The following is a 19,310-nucleotide window of genomic DNA, read 5'->3' on the forward strand; positions in this document are numbered from 1 at the left end:
AGACACTCATTCCTCCAGCTGCCTGTAGCATTGGCTCAATCCCTTCCAGAAATTAACTATGGCCAAAGAGAGCTGCCTCAATCAAGGTTAATCTCTCCCTACAGGCAGCCCATATCCATTGCTTCAATTCAAGGCAACTATGAAGTTTGGATGAACTCCAAAGCTCTCTATGGCATCAGCTGAAGATTTTCTTCAGACTGCATCACAGCGCAACTTTTCCCTCTGCCCACTTATCCTTCCTTCAGTCCCTCACAGGTATGGTTCCTGAGAGTATGACTCAATAAAACTTACCGCAAGCAATCTCCACTTCAAAATCTGTTCAGAGAAGCTAACCAAAGAAGCATATGTTGCCAGATTCCTTTGAGAAACTCTCTGACACTGGTGCCTGAATATAAACATCTGTAAATCTTTCCGTAAGTTCTTATTATTATGCTAATATTTAGAATATCATCAGTCATTTACATACACCAGGTACTTAATAATATATCATTAAATTCATACACCATGAATATAATGTTTTGGGTTCATATTTGTGTGTAAAAGTTAATAAATGCCAAATTTAAACTTCCTGCAATAGAATTTATTTGCTCATGTCAACCACAAGGCATGTATTGGAGACTATATATCAAATACTAATCAACTGTATTAAGCAACCCCACAATTTTTCATGTACCTTTCTAAAAATTTAGTGGTAACTGGGCACAATATAGTCCATCATAAATTCCCTTGTACAGGAAGCCTCTACCGTTTTTAGTAGATAGTTTTAGTCTTTTTATCTAAGATGTTTCAAGGAACTCACAGGAGCAAATTGTGATAGTCATGAGTATCTTACAATTTTATATTCTTTATTCTCTAAAGGCCAATGCTCATCCTTCTGCATTCCTTGATGGAATGGCTATTATATTTTATCCAACAGGAAATATAAATATCTCAGACATTTGCCTTTCTCTCATTTTCCATATCGCATCAATTCTCTCAATCTTCCTCTTTAATGTCGCAAATCTTTTTATCTTTCTCCATTCCTATTGCCGTACATGAATTCAGATCTTTATTCTTTGAGCATTTTTACAGACATCAGTTCCCTTTGTCAGTTTTACAAAGTCACTTTCTCTCTATAAACTTGCCAATAGTTGTCTTTGTTACCATGCTGCCCTATATCCAATATTAATTGCAATGACTTGCAGTCACCTATTTACTTATCTTCTTTTTTACTGAACTCAGACACAGGGGTTTTATCTTTAATAATTTGCATCTCAGAGTCTAGCATAGTTTCAGCATATTGTTATTACCCAAAATATGTGACTTGAACTGAATCGAATTAAACTAAATAGAAGATTTTAGAGTTATTAACAATAGCCCAATTCCCATATGGGCAATTTCTCTTTTCTAAACTTCATGTTCAAAAAATGACTTTGGTGTTTAGCATACCTCTTCTGAGACCCATTGAAGCTGAAGAGAAAACAGTCATAAATGAGAGTCCCAAATTTTCTCACCAGGCTGATGACTCAATTCTTTTCATTCAACAGGTTGGTCATATTTTAACTCTGAAGTAGAGGTGGGGCTCTGTATCCTTCAGACATCAGTAATTTCATCATCCAGATGACAATCATCCAGACCAATGACATCATCCAGAGTCAACAGTGTTAGAAAAGATGTAAACCTTACTGCAATGGAGATGCTGTTCATTTGTGTGTCTGTTTATTTTTTCCCCAAGAAGCCTCAATATCTACTCTCATCATTCCTTCAGGCTCTTGGAAGAAGGTTCATATGGAGATCCATGTTTCAGTTAGGAAAATATTCGGAGCTGTTTTACCTATACTACTAACCTCAGGTTAACTGCCTGAATATTATTAAATTCATTGGCTACAATAATTCACATAAAAGATAAAGTCATACTATTTGAGAGGAATAAGTAATATAGTGTTAAAATAAAGCTTCTTCATCTTTGCATATGGCAGTACACTACTACAAATGTTTTTTCAAATGATGAGTTCTTTATATTGCAATGAAAACCAGTTCCTCTTTTATATTCATCAATTTTTACAAAAACACAAGTGGATCATACAGATGGAAAGTAATGATTAGAAGTGCTTAGAAATAAAAAGAACTACAACAAATAAGGATGTTTCACAGCAACCAGAATATTTAAAGAATCTTCAAATTAGATAACAAGGTATAAAACACACACACAAGAAGAAATGAACTTTCCACCTATAAGTGGGAAAATTTGGTTTGATAAGAAAATAAGAAACAATATTCTCCCATTTTAATGTGTTTATCAAATTTTCTCTACATCTCTTATGCATAAACCTATTCTCTTCTGAAAGATTAAAAGATCATAAAAGTAGAGAATAGGTTTATGTTTATGTTTATTAACGGTGACTGCCAGAGTCAGGAGGTAGGTGGTGGGAGAAATGGGGAGATTTTTGTCAAGGGATACAACATTTCAATTATGCAAGATGAATAAGTTCTGGAGATCTAATATACAACAATGTGACTATAGTTAATAATATTCTATTGCATCCTTGAAATTTGCTAAGAGAGTAGATCTTAAGTCTTAAGTGTTCTCACTAAACAAAAAAGGAAAGAAAGAGAAAAAGAAAAAGGTAATTATGTGAAGTGATGGTTATGTTGATTAGTTTGTTGTGATGATTATTTCACAATGTATAAGCATATCAAATCATCAGGTTGTAGATCTTAATATGTACAATTTTTAATTGTCAATTACATCTTAATAGATCTGGGGAGAAAAATAAAAAGAAAGGTAAATGAAGCCAAGTAAACCCACTGCCAAACTTGGAAAATCAATTCAAGACATGTGACCAAAAGTAGGCATGCCTCTAGATTTCATCTTTTGCTGCTTTTTCTTTTCTAATCATTCTTATCCTGTGTTGAGAAACTCAGCTTTGTAGATTTGTCAATACTATCCACGTTAACCTTCCTCAGACCCAACACTTTTCTGAGCTTCAGCATCAAATACTAATTCTCTGCCTGTTCTATATCCCATCACCAATGTTCAATATAATCTATCTTAAAGAAAATAATAATAATCATACTCAACAAATCTGAGCTAATATTAAGTAACTTTGAAAGTAATTTAATTTTCATATTCAAAATGTGTGGAAATGAGAGATTCTCTCTTTGACCAAACTTTAGTGAGGCTCCTCTGAGCCCTCTTCTCAACTGGGCATAAACTTTGGCTTCTGACAACGGCAAACACTCAGCACAAATGATTTCATTGACCCCTGAAACTAAAGACTTGAACAAACACTAGCATGATTTCTACCAGCTCAAGGCTGTGTCCCAGGGATGACCCAGATGCTGGCTGGGAGAGCTCAAGGCTGCCAAAAGAATTAACTGTTTGTTCCAACCCAAACTGCAGATATATAACCAAGCAAAACCTGCCTTACCTCACAGTTCTCAAAAATCAGCCACTTCCCAGCTTTTGTAATTTTCCACTCCCCTGACTGTCCAAGAACCCACTCAACCCTCCTCTCTAATTCCTCTCTCCCTTTAAAACTCTCAGTCATCTCTGCCTAGAGTTAAGCTGAGCTCAATTTATACTGAAGTTTCTCTCCCTTCCTTCAGTAGCCTGTAAAAAATCTGTCTCATCATCATTAGCGAAAGTATGACTCTGTTTCTCTTTCACAGAAGTAGTTGCTCCAGAACTAATTGTCAAGGCACTGGGTCAGAGATCTAGTTCCTTCTATTTTGTCCCCTCACTGTGCATGGCTTCCAATCCCCAAACCCCTCACAGTACAAGATGTCTGCTACAACTGCAGCTATTATGGGCACATCCAAACCAATTGGAAAGAGGAAAGAAAGGAAGAAAAAACCATGCCCTTTATTTTTAAAAATATTTTATTTATTTATTTATTTATTTATTTATTTATTTGAGAGAGAGAGAGAGAAAGGGTGGAGAGCATAGAGGCAGAAGCAGACTCCTGCTGAGTAAGGAGCCCAACGAAGAGCTTGACCCCAGGATCCTGAGATCATGACCCCAGCCAAAGGCAGATGCTTAATCAACTGAGCCACTCACACCCCTCAAAACTTGTGCTTTAAAGACAATTCTTAGCAGCTGCTTGTACTACCTCTGCTGACACAGTCACTTAACTGCCACAAAGATGGAGATATGTCGTCTATTCTTGACAGCCGTGTGCTCCGCAAAAATTAGGGCTAGATTATTATTGAAAAAAGAACTACTAGTGGAATACAGCTAGCATGCTCCATCACCTACTTCCAAAACTACTTCTCTTTAAACATTTCTTTTAGTGTTCAGAGTCAAAAACTGACACCTCCTTCCTTTTTAGCCTGGAAATAAAATTGAAACCATATTTTCTCTTCAATTAAATAAGGTATTTAATTAGGTGATCTCTAAGATCCCTTTCAGATATCCCACGGAATCCAATAACTTTGTCAAGATTTTTCAAATCCTTTTAATGGTGTATCTTCTATCGACCACATAATTGAAAAATAAATCCTACAGAATACTAAGGAGAGCTCTCAATACGTGTTTATTAAAATGCAGTTGAAAAAGCCCTAAAACAGACATTTCTGCAAAGAAGACATCCAGATGGCCAACAGACACATGAAAAAGTGCTCCACGTCACTCGGCATCAGGGAAATACAAATCAAAACCACAATGAGATATCACCTCACACCAGTCAGAATGGCTAAAATTAACAAGTCAGGAAATGACAGATGCTGGAGAGGATGTGGAGAAAGGGGAACCCTCCTCCACTGTTGGTGGGAATGCAAGCTGGTCCAACCACTCTGGAAAACAGCATGGAGGTTCCTCAAAATGTTGAAAATAGAACTACCCTATGACCCAGCAATTGCACTACTGGGTATTTACCCTAAAGATACAAACATAGTGATCCGAAGGGGCACGTGTACCCGAATGTTTATAGCAGCAATGTCTACAATAGCCAGACTATGGAAAGAACCTAGATGTCCATCAACAGATGAATGGATCAAGAAGATGTGGTATATATACACAATGGAATACTATGCAGCCATCAAAAGAAATGAAATCTTGCCATTTGCGACGACGTGGATGGAACTAGAGCGTATCATGCTTAGTGAAATAAGTCAATCGGAGAAAGACAACTATCATATGATCTCCCTGATATGAGGACATGGAGAAGCAACATGGGGGGGTAGGGGGATAGGAGAAGAATAAATGAAACAAGATGGGATTGGGAGGGAGACAAACCATAAATGACTCTTAATCTCACAAAACAAACTGGGGGTTGCTGGGGGGAGGTGGGATTGGGAGAGGGGGAGTAGGCTATGGACATTGGGGAGGGGAGGCGAACCATAAGAGACTATGGACTCTGAAAAACAACCTGAGGGTTTTGAAGGGTCAGGGGTGGGAGGTTGGGGGAACAGGTGGTGGGTAATGGGGAGGGCACGTTTTGCATGGAGCACTGGGTGTTGTGCAAAAAGAATGAATACTGTTACGCTGAAAAAATAAATAAAATGGAAAAAAAAAAAAAAAGCCCTAAACCAGAATTATTACGCTTTGGAGAGATATTGCTGCCTGTCAAGGAAGTAGGGGAGGAAACTGGCATAATGGCACCAAACCTCAGAAAAATGCCAAACTGTGAGCTTGGGTTTAGTTTGTAGAGATGAGTTCATTCAGAGCAGACAGTTCTGGAAAATAAGAAGTTCCAGAACCAGGAAATAGATTTTCTGAAATTGGATCATTCTCTTAATGTTGAAACAATTTTACTTATCAAAATATGTTGCTTCTAATATAATAATTTTGATTTAATGATTTGATTATATTTTATTTTGAATTAGTGCCTGAGTATTTACCAATGGTTCTTTCCCCTTTTTTAAAAATATGATATACTTTTGGTGTAAAAGGAAATGGATTTTTTTCTCTACATTCTAGAAAAAATTTACACAAGAATGATCTGTTTATTGCTGATATGTAGAATTTGGCCTGAAAGTCTCAGAGTCCAGATTTTTATGGCAATATTTTTAAAGAAATATTTTGATTTCTTCCTTAATAACTTGATAAGATTTTGAACCACTTCTTGAGTCTATTGTGATCTAAAAGCCTAGAGAATCATCCCTTTATGTAGGTTTTTAAGTCTATTATTATGTTTTCAATCACCTGCAATTATATTTCACTTCTCTTATATAATGTTACATGTCATTATTTTTCTCTTCTCAGTATTGCAAATTTTATATGTATTTTATCATATCAAATAATCATATTTTGGATATATCTAGTTGAACTTCACTTGTCTTTTAAATTTATTACTTATATTTTTATCTGTATCAATTACTTTTATCTTACTGCAGGTGTATTTTTAATCTTTTTTATGACATCTTGAATTAAATATTCAGTTCATTTACTGTAACATTTTTTATTTAATAAATAAGAAAGTCAGGCTATGCTTTTGCCTCAGAGTACAACTTTAACCATATGCCTGGTCATAATATGACAATGTTAATTTCCCTCTAAACTAATATGACAAAGTCAGACAAAGTTATGTCATATTATTATAAAGTTATTTTTATTTTTCTACCTTGTCTCTAATTTCACTTTTGACTTCCTCTTTGACCCATCAGTTAGTTATACAGGAAAAAGTAGAAATTTTCTAATAAAGTTTTTCTTAAGTGAAACTATTTTTTTCTTACCTTAGACTTACCCCCACCCCCATTCCTTGGGTAATATGTCTTCTAAAATATCACTGAGAACGCTTTTTCCCCCTTAAGTTTCTTAGGGTAAATCTATTAAAAAGTTTTTGTTACTGTTCTTCACAGAATTAAATATGTATATTTTCTGATTTGAAATGGATTTTGTCCAAGATTTTATAGGTTATACTTCAAACATTTTAGTGTAAATCATAGAAATATGGCAAGATTTGATAATATCTAAACATTTTATTATGATACACACTCTAGTAAGTCATCAATTGTTGGAAAGGACTTGAATTTAGATACAGCTTGTAGAAGAAAAGTTTATGAGGTACTTTTTCTGTGTAACAGATGTCTTAAAATCTGCTCTTTTAAACCACAGGTGATTGTAATTCTTTCTGCTCCTGATGGAGTCATAAATTTCTCTCAATACGTAATCCTGTCTTATTAAAAAAAAATACTTTAAAATTGTGCCATGAATGTAAAAGGTAAGGTCCATAGAGTGTGGTGTAGAAGGAAATATAAAAAACACAGAAATAATTAAAATGTTTAGCTCAATAAAAAGAGACTCTTGAAATATAAGAGAGCAGAGAAGGGAAGTGAGGGAAGTCAGCTGAAAAGGAAGGAGAGAAGGAACAAGGAATGTAAAGATGTTTTATGAGAAGCATCAGCCCCTGAAATATATAGAATAGCCTTAGAATTTTTAAAAGCAGGGTGTCAAATGCTTCACCTTGAAAACTGTCCTGTTGTTGTATATTTATGTCATACAATTGCTTTCAGTTTCACCACAGCTTCATTAAAATCAGCTACCTGCAACAGTCTATATTGAGTGGCACTATCAGGAAATCAATGATGTCAGTCCATATTCTTCCTTTGGGTTATAAAGAAATGTGTGGTCTAAAATTCACAGACACAGGAGAGCAGAATCAGAGGTGACCATCTGAGCTTGCATTTCTAGGAATTCATGCAATTCATATTGCCAAGCAAGAGCATAGAATTTAAATAAATTTCATGAATTCTTACAGATATGACTATACTTTCTAAGATTCTACATTGTCAATATCCCTGCCCTGCTTGACATGCATCCATGTCAATAAAAGTGTAGTGGGAAATTAAGGAGGCAAGCAAGTTCAATGCCAATAGTTATTATACTTCTCAAAGCCTATATAAGGTTGAAACTCCCCCCTTACCTACCTATATAAGGTTGAAACTCCCCCCTTACCTACCACTCAATGATTGACCCTTGCTTCCAACTCCTAACTGCCACCTCTCATCAAAGGGCTAAGATGAGCTAATATAGGGAATCAAAAATTTTTCTGTATGTTCAATCCTGCATACCCTGGGTAAGATTTCCTTTGCATGTGCTGAATGTAGACAGCCCACTTCTGTTTCTCAGTATCCAGTATATGTTGCAGGAAAATCTGCCAAGTTCCTGGCTCATGGGTGTCAACCTTCCATATTTTATGGGGTTGACAGAGTTTGTTTGCTATTTTAATATTTTTTTAGTCTTCAGAGAAAAACTTTGAGTGCACAGCCTACATCACTGTTGGAAAAAGAAAGTTGTATTTTTTTTTATTTTTTTTATTTTTTATTTTTATTTTTATTTTTTTCATTTTATTTATTTTTTCAGTGTAACAGTATTCATTCTTTTTGCACAACACCCAGTGCTCCATGCAAAACGTGCCCTCCCCATTACCCACCACCTGTTCCCCCAACCTCCCACCCCTGACCCTTCAAAACCCTCAGGTTGCCCCAACCTCCCACCCCTGACACTTCATAACCCTCAGGTTGTTTTTCAGAGTCCATAGTCTCTTATGGTTCGCCTCCCCTCCCCAATGTCCATAGCCCGCTCCCCCTCTCCCAATCCCACCTCCCCCCAGCAACCCCCAGTTTGTTTTGTGAGATTAAGAGTCATTTATGGTTTGTCTCCCTCCCTATCCCATCTTGTTTCATTTACTCTTCTCCTATCCCCCTACCCCCCCATGTTGCTTCTCCATGTCCTCATATCAGGGAGATCATATGATAGTTGTCTTTCTCCGATTGACTTATTTCACTAAGCATGATACGCTCTAGTTCCATCCACGTCGTCGCAAATGGCATGATTTCATTTCTTTTGATGGCTGCATAGTATTCCATTGTGTATATATACCACATCTTCTTTATCCATTCATCTGTTGATGGACATCTAGGTTCTTTCCATAGTCTGGCTATTGTAGACATTGCTGCTATAAACATTCGGGTACACGTGCCCCTTCGGATCACTATGTTTGTATCTTTAGGGTAAATACCCAGTAGTGCATCAGGGAAATACAAATCAAAACCACAATGAGATATCACCTCACACCAGTCAGAATGGCTAAAATTAACAAGTCAGGAAATGACAGATGCTGGCGAGGATGTGGAGAAAGGGGAACCCTCCTCCACTGTTGGTGGGAATGCAAGCTGGTGCAACCACTCTGGAAAACAGCATGGAGGTTCCTCAAAATGTTGAAAATAGAACTACCCTATGACCCAGCAATTGCACTACTGGGAAAGTTGTATTTTTTAATAAAGATTTTATTTATTTATTTGACAGATAGAGATCACAATTAGACAGAGAGAGAGGAAGGGAAGAAGTCTCCCCACTCAGCAGAGAGCCTGATGCAGGGCTTGATCCCAGGACCCTGGGATCATGACCTGAGCCAAAGGCAGAGGCTTTAACCCACTGAGCCACCCAGGCGCCCCTTGTATTTTTTTTTTTTTTTCTGAAGAAGGATGAAATCTACCCAGGCTTGCTCTTGGTCACTCACACATGACACCTCTCACATTCCTCCTTTTCTTTTCAATACACCATCAAGTGACTCATTCGAGGCTTGCAGCCTCAGGTTCAGAATTTGTCAGTAGACTCCCACCTAGTTTTCTGAGCACTAGGCTCTCATTCTTGAGTCTTGTCACAAACATAATGCTCTTTAATTACTTTGGTAATTTGTTTCCTGCTCAAATGGCATTAATACTGTCCATGAGATTATAGCCTTGGTACTTGGTAATATTTTCACTTTATTTACAAGTGGAAATAACCATACCAAAGAGACCTATGACCCAAGGGTTAATCTAGACAACCAGTGCAGTGTGTGCATGGAATTATAATCCCAGATGAAAGAAGTCTGCAGAAATCCAGTCACTAGACTACAGTCAAGAGATCACGGTGAAAGGGAGTGCACTGATTTAGGCAGAACATCAGCGTCTAGCTCAAATAAAATCTGACTCCACCTTTTTTTTTAAATGTTTGCTTACTAACATATTTAAAACCTCGCAGTTTCCTCCTCTTTTTGTGCACACATCTGGACAAATTAAGAAATCTCCATTGCTCCCACTTTTGGCATTTGTGAGAGTTTCAAACTACAAAAACCCTCCCCAGTATGGAAACTTTCAGCCCAGCCACACCCCTGAACCACCAAAAATTCCCAAGCAGTCTTCCTTCCTTTCTGTTTCAAACCATTGTGAGCCAGTTTTTGAAGGTTTGCCCTGCTGTTTCCACAGAGCCTCACTATGTAATTACTTACACAAATCTCTTTCTACTTTTTTGGTGTGTGTGTGTGTGTGACATCATCAGTATTGACATTTGAAACTATTTGGGGGTGAGGAGTCCATCCTGTGTCTACAGCATAGTTACAGCATCAATAAAAATGTTATATTCTGGGCCACAGCAGAGAGTACAGAAATAATGAACAACACTCAGAAAGGCCATACTAACACATTGATTCATGCCTTCATTTAGTTCATCACATACTGAACACCAACAGTGCAGGCTAACAAGCATCATTACATAGGAGGTTTAGCAATTAGTTGGCCTAATCAAAGCTAAGAAAGACTCTGGAATTAGAGTGGCTGATCTTGTTGCCTAAACTTATTACTTGTTTTCCTGGCAATAATAAATGTTTAATAAATATAACCTAGTAGTATTGACAGTACTACCAGTGATTTCCTTCTTTAATTCTCACTCTACCTTAATGAGGAAAGAATCATTTTTTTTCCATTTTTGCCTACAGATTCAAGGAACTTAGGATGAAACCTAGCTTCCACAGGACAGGGGTTCCCTTGAAGGGAGTGGGACAGCAGTACACTTACCAATACAAGTCAACAGGGATGTTGAAGAAGCTGGGAGCATATTGGATGGATGAGTGTCGATGTCTTCCTCTTTTTTTCTGAAAAAAAAAAATGAAAGAGAAAAATCAAAGTAGAAGTGTAAATGTATAGAATATAAAATGCAAATAGCTGCCCTTTTCTTTGATCTCATCTTACATCAGTCCATAGAGCCATCTCTACTTAAATAATGGAAATAGCACCTCTTTACCCATTGCTGGGTAATTGAGAATGTTGGTTTACAGCTTTCCTTTCTTACAAATATGAATGTTATTTTTTCTTATATCACTGTATCCTAGGTTCAGCTCTGAGAATTCTCTCAATTCTCTCTACAAGACAACTATGGACCAATTTTCATACAAGATGTTTTTTTGTATTCACATCTGCATTTGCACCACTGTTCTCTCCCCACCCCCAACCCGAGTTCAAAACACCCTTTCTTCAAAACTTTCAGTTTGTGGAGAAAGTCATTCCAGGCTTATTGTAAAAGATGGACTTTAGCTATCCATGCCATTCATCAGGGAAAAAAACTAAATTTTTCTCTACTTGAAGTTGCTCTAAGATCCCTAACTAAATTAGTTATAATCTTGACCATGCTTAAAAAATCATCTGTATCAGTATATAAAGAAATACATTTTTTAAAAATTTTATTTTCTTATTTATTTGTCAAAGAGAGAGCACAAGCAGGGGGAGCAGCAGGCAGAGTAGGCAGAGGGAAAAGCAGGCTCCCCACTGAGCCAGGAGCCCAATGTGGGACCCTATCCCAGGACCCTGGGATCATGACCTGAGCCAAAGGCAGACACTTAATTAACCAACTGAGCCATTCAGGCATCTCAAGAAATAAATTTATTTCACTTTCATTAGTGCAAATATGAGCTCCGTAGCAAGTGTCTGCATAGCTTTGCCCTCTATAGTTTTCACACTGTTTTCATATGTATTACTCAGTGATGCTTAAGAATCTCTCTCTCTCTCTCATTCTCTCTCTGCAATGCATCTTTTTGGGCCAATGCTTAATGGTGCCTCCTTTTGAAGCCAATGTCATGTTCATGGCACTTTACACATTCCTGTTCCATTACATGAAACACCCCTCATTTTACCTCAAGGACTTCAGCACTTTTCTCCCACCTTCTCTTCCTGCCTATCACTGTCCTCCATGGTGATACCAGTCATTAAGGTGAGGTCCCTTCTAACTTCTCAACAATCCCACTAGTTCATATCTGTGTGGAGGTTCTATCTCAACACTTTCCTCACCAGAAGTTTCCTATATCTGAGCCTATATCTGAGCTAATAAAACTTGAGTTTTATTCTCTGACCATCTCTCAAGGCTTATTGCTCAGTTATCCATCACTCATTTATTTATTTATTCAATAAAATGGCTTCCTCTCGTGTTCCATGGATACAGTTGATGCCATTGAATCTGCCCTTCCTATTCATTATTTCTTCTATTCCTGGCCCAGCCCTAAACTCCAAAACTTTCTATGAGAACGTAATTATACAATCAAACACTAAAAACATCTCCTTGGTGGAAAATCTTTTATGTCTCTCTCTCTCTGATTTTGTAGAGTCCAAGACCAAGAGCCTTAAGGGAAAAATCTAAAAAAGAAAGGACCCATTCTTAGTATATAAGAATATTTGAGAATGTTAAAATTTTGGTGACTTTTTAGAGAGACATTAAGAAAATATTTTATAGTATTTTATCAATATATTCAAAAAGTCCACATGCAACATGTAAATTAACTGGTGACATGATTATAGTAACATAATTTCCAAAATCAAGGGAAATGGAAGATGTAATTTGTCACTTACTGTATAATGGGAGAAATGGAAGTTTGATCATAGTAAGTACATCTAGTTAGAGGTTCTCAGTCCTAACTATACATTAATATTACCTGAAGAACATTTTTAAAATGCCAATGCCTGGATCCCACAACAGATCAGTTAAAACACGGTTTCTATATATTTTAATTTGCCCAGGTGACAATAAGACTTATCCAGGTGAAAGCCCAATCTCACAAGGTTAAGTGTTACCTAACTCTGATAGTAGAGCTTTCTGAAAACCACTGGAAGCCATAGCAATGTTAAGGGTCCACATTTCTACTTGCCATTTCCTGAGATTTAATTTTACCCAGATGGCTTCCTAATTAGTTTGTTTTACTTGAGGTTGGTTGAAAAATCTCACTCATTCAAAATGAACCCAAAATGTACTGTGCATTTTAATCACTGTGGTGATTTTAGCTTAAATATAGCTTTTTATAATACAGCATGGAGAACATACAGAACTTCTTGTTAATGTAGAATAACTTGGTGGACATTAAAGTATTGGCTACCAACTGCAGCTGTTCTTGCAAAATTGTGTTTTTTATTGGTTATTAGCTAATATATTCAGAGATGGCTTAACTATTTTGCTTTCAAAGAAACATTTTCACTTGAGCGTGTTTCTTTTTTATATTCCTGCTTTAAGTTAAAATTTACTTATTGCAGAGGGGTTGGAATGGGTGATGTGCCTTGCAGATTAAAACTTAATTAGTGATTTGATCCATATGTACAATCCCATCTGCTTACAAACAAGACGGATGAAGAGCCTGGGAGTGACTGTTGCACAGAATGTTATCTTGTTAGAGTAAGATGATCCATTTTGTAAGAAGTAATAGCTGTATGGTTTGGTAATAGTCACCGGTAGGTCACGTTCCACCATAGGCATTGCCAGGTCCCACCTCCACATTTCTACTGGCTATAGAACAAAATAGGACTGACACTTGAGCATGGCACAGAGTAATGGCACAGACTACATTAAATACACAGTAACACCGCATGTCCTTGGAACCATACGGCATAGTTTCTTAATAATCATTGACAGCAATAGCAAATGCATGTCCTTTATGTCTGGTAATTTAATAGAAGTGGTGAAACTGGGGGTGTGCTTGTTGTTCTTAAAGGTCAAATGTGTTGGCAAATAAATACTGAGCCTTTTATACAGTAAAATAGATTTTTATGATGGGAGCAAAGAAACTTAAGAACCACATAAAATATATAGAATCATACAAGTGGAGATCTAGCAGACCTTGAATCTACCTGGCTTCCCTGTGTGAAGTAATCACTGACAAGTGATTTAATGATTTTTCATAAAGTAAGGAAAAAATACAGCCTGAGGTATTTTGTTTTGCTTTGTTTTGTTTTGTTTTGTTTTGTTTTGGTTGGAAGAGCCTAAAACAGCTAGACTACAAAAGACTAGGAAATCAAAATCAAGCATTTCACAAATCAGAAAATTCAGTTGAATATGCTCTATAGACCCATGAAGAATCACTGAGAAAAGGGGTTATGTACCCAAAGTTGTAGAATTTGTGAGTCAAATTAACACCCAAGTCAACTAACTCTTAGCCTAGGCATCCTCAGGATATCTTTCAAATTTTCAATCAAGTAATTCATCAATTCGAGGAATTCATCATTTGTTTAATCTTGATATTGTAGCTTACAAATTTGGCTAAAAGAAATATGTCAAAATCTTCATATACAAATGAAACATTTCGGGATTTTAACTTATCTGAATTATGTGCAAAAATTCAGGAGCTGATAGGGCAAGGACCTACACCCAACTTGTCCACTGAAGTAGTTGCATGGATGACGCTGGAACAGATAATACAAAATTTACCTTCTGTCTTCTTATTCTTTGGTCTACGCCAAAGTATCCAGTTAAAACTCATTTGGTATTTTCTAATAAATTGCTACAATGTAATATTTCTCTTACAGAAGTATTCAATACTCACATTTGTTTACAGTAATTTAACTGTGGAGGATTTTTATCCATTTAGCCAAATATTCATCTGGAAAATGGAAAAATAACACATGATTGGGTTTAAGATAATATCTATAGAGAAACCAGTTTATGTTACAAAAACTACCCTCAATCAAAGAATGTTATTATTATAATCATGAACAATTATATGCAGCTCTGGAAGAAACTGCAAGTGGCCATAATAAATTTAGAATTTAAAAAAATTCAATCTTCATACTATTACATTAAAATACAAAGTATCTTTTTTTTTTTTTTTTTTTTTTTTTTTTTTTTTTTTAGACAATTTACTTCCCCCTTTTATTAATTTTTTCAGCGTAACAGTATTCATTCTTTTTGCACAACACCCAGTGCTCCATGCAAAACGTGCCCTCCCCATCACCCACCACCTGTTCCCCCAACCTCCCACCCCTGACCCTTCAAAACCCTCAGGTTGTTTTTCAGAGTCCATAGTCTCTTATGGTTCGCCTCCCCTCCCCAATGTCCATAGCCCTTGTTATATGACCGTAGGTTGTCTTTTCTTCAAACTATATTATCCTCTAACACTAGACTTGGAAAAAACTTCAGAAGTAATGTATTTCCAGGGATTTCCTACTTCTTAGTGAATAGAAAAATACTTTTTTTTTTTATTAAACCTTAGGCAAAAATCCACTACGTAAACTGTTTTGAATTGCTTAGGTTGAGAGAGCTTTCCAGTAGCTCCCTCTTTTTTCCACATTCAGTAATATTTCAATTAATTCTAAAAAATCTCCTAAACGTCCTCAAAGTTAAGAGTGAGAAACACTGGGGCACCTGGGTGGCTCAGTGGATTAAGCCGCTGCCTTCGGCTCAGGTCATGATCTCAGGGTTCTGGGATCGAGTCCCGCATTGGGCTCTCTGCTCTGCAGGGAGCCTGCTTCCTCCTCTCTCTCTGCCGGCCTCTCTGCCTACTTGTGATCTCTCTCTCTGTCAAATAAATAAATAAAATCTTTAAAAAAAAAAAAAGAAGATTTGGGTAATTTGCTTTGAATAACTTGAGGAAACAATGTAACAGCAAAATAACCATACCTGCTTAGAAGCAGAAGTATAACTTGAAAAGTTGATTGCTTTGCTTTTTAAAAATTTGCCAGTACCATCTCTTAATTGTTTGGCATAATTTACTTATTCAGATATTCCCAGAAAATGACATATGGATTTGCATCATACCTGCTGAAATAATAGTCTGACAATCCTATATGGTAACCTGACATCATATATGATAAAATAATATAACTCTAGTCTGATAATCAACTGCAGAGTTTGTGAAAAGCAGCAAATGGATTGAGCATTAGCATTCAGGGTCATGAATAGGAGGAGGGATTTTTGAAACATTCTTATCAAAGCACAACCTATCTGGTGAATAAGAATGCTTAATATATAGTAACAGGCTTTCTAAAGAAAGGAAATTTTAGGATCGAATTTCTGCTATCTCAAATTTTGAAGAGTAACTTAAGAACCGTGAGGAGTATTTTAATTTTATTTTATTGCCTCAGTCAGGAGAGATCGAAAACCAAATCCAGTTCATGTTTAGATTGTCTTTCCCCAAATTTCTGACTTAAACATGCCCATTTTTGCCCTGTCCTCATTCAGTATTGACATGCAAATCTCACAGCTGATATAATTATTGTTTTTCTCCCATTCCACAAAAAAAATCTAGAAAAAATAAAATCTTTATTATGCAAATGTATGCCAACGGGAAAGAGTAAATATTTAAGTAAATAATACTTAAATATTAAGTAAATATTTAAGTATTTAAATATTAAGTCAGGGAGGTTTATTTTTTACCTTTTTTTACATAATTGCATTATAGTCTCTGCATACAGTGTATATAATCACCAGATTTTCTGTTGGTTTAAGCATGTTGTAAACTGAGTGAAAATGGAGATATAAATCATTTCCATTTTTCCATTTTAAAGTGTACATGTGACTTTTAAAATCCAAAAGTTTTACTTCAAGTTGTTTTCTTTCTTCAAATTCTCAAAAACCAGAGAAGTTAGATTCATCTGCACTTGAGCTGTTTGCACTCAACCATTAGAAACACTGTTTTTGAAAATTACTTCGTGTTTTAGGGATATTTCTGAAGCTTGTTCATCAATCTGCATGATTATTTCTGATCTAAACATCCAGAAACTAGTGTTTTACTAAATATTTACATGTATTCATACATGTAAAATGTTTCTCTTTTAAAAATGATAAAAACAGAAGCAAATAATACATTATGTGCTAATAAAAAATAAAATAAAAAACAAAAAAATAAAACACAAGAAAAAATGATAACAACAGCATAAGCAAATGATCCAACTTGAAACATCACAATGCTTTATGTCAGTATAAAAGAACCCTCCCACTTCCAGGAGTTTTTTATTCACTCTCCAAAGAGGTAACACAACAAAAAGTTTCCTTAATGGTATAAAAAAATGTGCACGTGTTTGTACCTGTGTCCATGCGTGTGCACTTTTTACTTGCAAAAAATCAAAGCATACTCTGCTCATAAGTTTAACTTATTTTTTTTAAAGATTTTATTTATCTATTGGACAGACAGAGATCACAAGTAGGCAGAGAGGCAGGCAGAGAGAGAGAGGGGGAAGCAGGCTCCCTGTTGAGCAGAGAGCCCGATGTGGGGCTTGATCCCAGGACCCTGAGATCATGACCTGAGCCGAAGGCAGAGACTTAACCCACTGAGCCACCCAGGTGCCCCTAACTTATTTTTATAGATATTAGCAAACTGGTTGCCAAAAAGTACACACTAATTAACACCTCTATAAGCAGCACACAGGGCATGCATCCTCTTCCCTCTCATTCAGAACTATTTATGTTGAAATGTGTTTATACTTGTCAGTTGTTAAGTTAAATATTTTAGAAGTCACAGTTACGTAATTATGAGAGTTTGACTCATTCTGTAGGTTTATAAGCCATTGATAGTTATTCTTACCTATTTTTATTTATGTTGGGTTTGTGGCATTTTTTATTAATATATAGATATTAATATCTTCCCTATATATTAAAATAATTAAATGTTTACCTGCCATGTAAATTACATTCTGCAAGTGTTGTGTGGCTTTTATTTTCAGGTTTGTTAAATGTTTGATATCCATAAGTTGTATATTTTGATTTGTACAAACATATTGGTCTTTTTTTAATGCCTTCTACATTTTGGGTTTTAGTGATCTACAAGCTGTCGGTTACACAATGTATGGTTTATCTATAGCAAAATCTCTTCTCTGTGGTCTAACTGACATAGCTGACCTATAATTGAACTTTTGGGCTCATATATACTTAATATATGTTACCAAAGCAAATTTACTATTCCTCCCTAATCAGTTTCCCCCTGCATTGTCTTTCCTATCACTTCATGACATCATCACCCAAGCCGGAAATAATAGAAATAATCCTAAAACACCCTATTGCCCTTATTACCATGTTGAACCTGCCTATACATCCATCCATACACACACACACACACACACACTTACACACCCATGTCTGATGGCCATCCAGTACATACCAATGTAGCTTAAGTGATTGTTGAAATACAGAATCTTTTTCTACTCACTGGTGAATACCCACATTCTTCAGTCTCCCAGATCCTATATCACCTGAGCTATCCCAGCCTCTCCTCTGGATCCACTCGTATCTTTTCCACATCTGTAGCTAATGTAATAACGTGCTAGCAAGGGGCCACCACCACCGCACTCCAGTGCATCAACTCTAATTGGTCTGCGCCTACACATACCGGGTGTTATGAGTTTTGAGTATCACTGCCGTATAAGTCATACATACACACATGTGGAAGACTGCCTCGGCCAGTGGAAGGTGAGAAGATGTGGTACACTTCGCATCCCAGCAGAAACTTCAAGGGGAATCGTGAGATTCTGACAGCCTTTGTGCTTCTGTCCTTCCTTGCTTCTGAAGAGGAGAGGCGAAGGATGAGATATGAAGAAAAGTATAACTGGAAGGTTCTGAGACTAGAGGAAGGCTGTATTTAGTACATATGTGGAGGACAAGAATAGGAATTGAGGAAGATCACATCCCCTCTGCGTTGTCATGGCTATGGGATCTAGAATGGAAGACGCATGGAACAGAACTGCAGTCTGAAGGCAAACCATAACTAATTTCTTGTGCAGCAAAGCTAGAGATACATCTAGCAATATAAATATAACTGCAATGCTTTCCCTATTTACACATATAGGCATAAAAATATATGTGTACACACATATATATCTGATTCTTTTCTAAAATGATTAGCACAATGCCTTAAAAATAGGTCTATAAAAATACTTGTCAAATTAATGTATCCCAGTTAATACCGTCTGTCTTATTTCAGATCTTCATCATATTCTTTCTCGATATTGCAATGCACTGTTTGATAGTGGGTCTGTCTCTAGTTTTACCCCCTCCAATACATTCCCTATGCTCTTACCAGTCATCATACTAAACCACAAATACTTATAGTTACAATTACTTTACTCTGTCCTAGCTATAGGAAAGATCTAATTCATCACTTCAGTGATATCACAGGATTTAGGGACGCCATAACAGGCCAAGATTTAATATGCCTCTGTCTCTTTATGTATATTTTCCTTCCCCATGCTCTTCATCTCACCTAAATGTAACTACATTGAGGGTAAAAGCTATATTGAGCACACTCTAAATTCTCAATAGATATATGTTACATTAACAAAAAAGTTATCTCTCATCTTCCTTAAGACCCATAGCTAGTGTTTTT

This window comes from Meles meles, chromosome 13 (genome assembly GCF_922984935.1).
Source record: "Meles meles chromosome 13, mMelMel3.1 paternal haplotype, whole genome shotgun sequence".
NCBI classification, from domain to species: Eukaryota; Metazoa; Chordata; class Mammalia; order Carnivora; family Mustelidae; genus Meles; species Meles meles.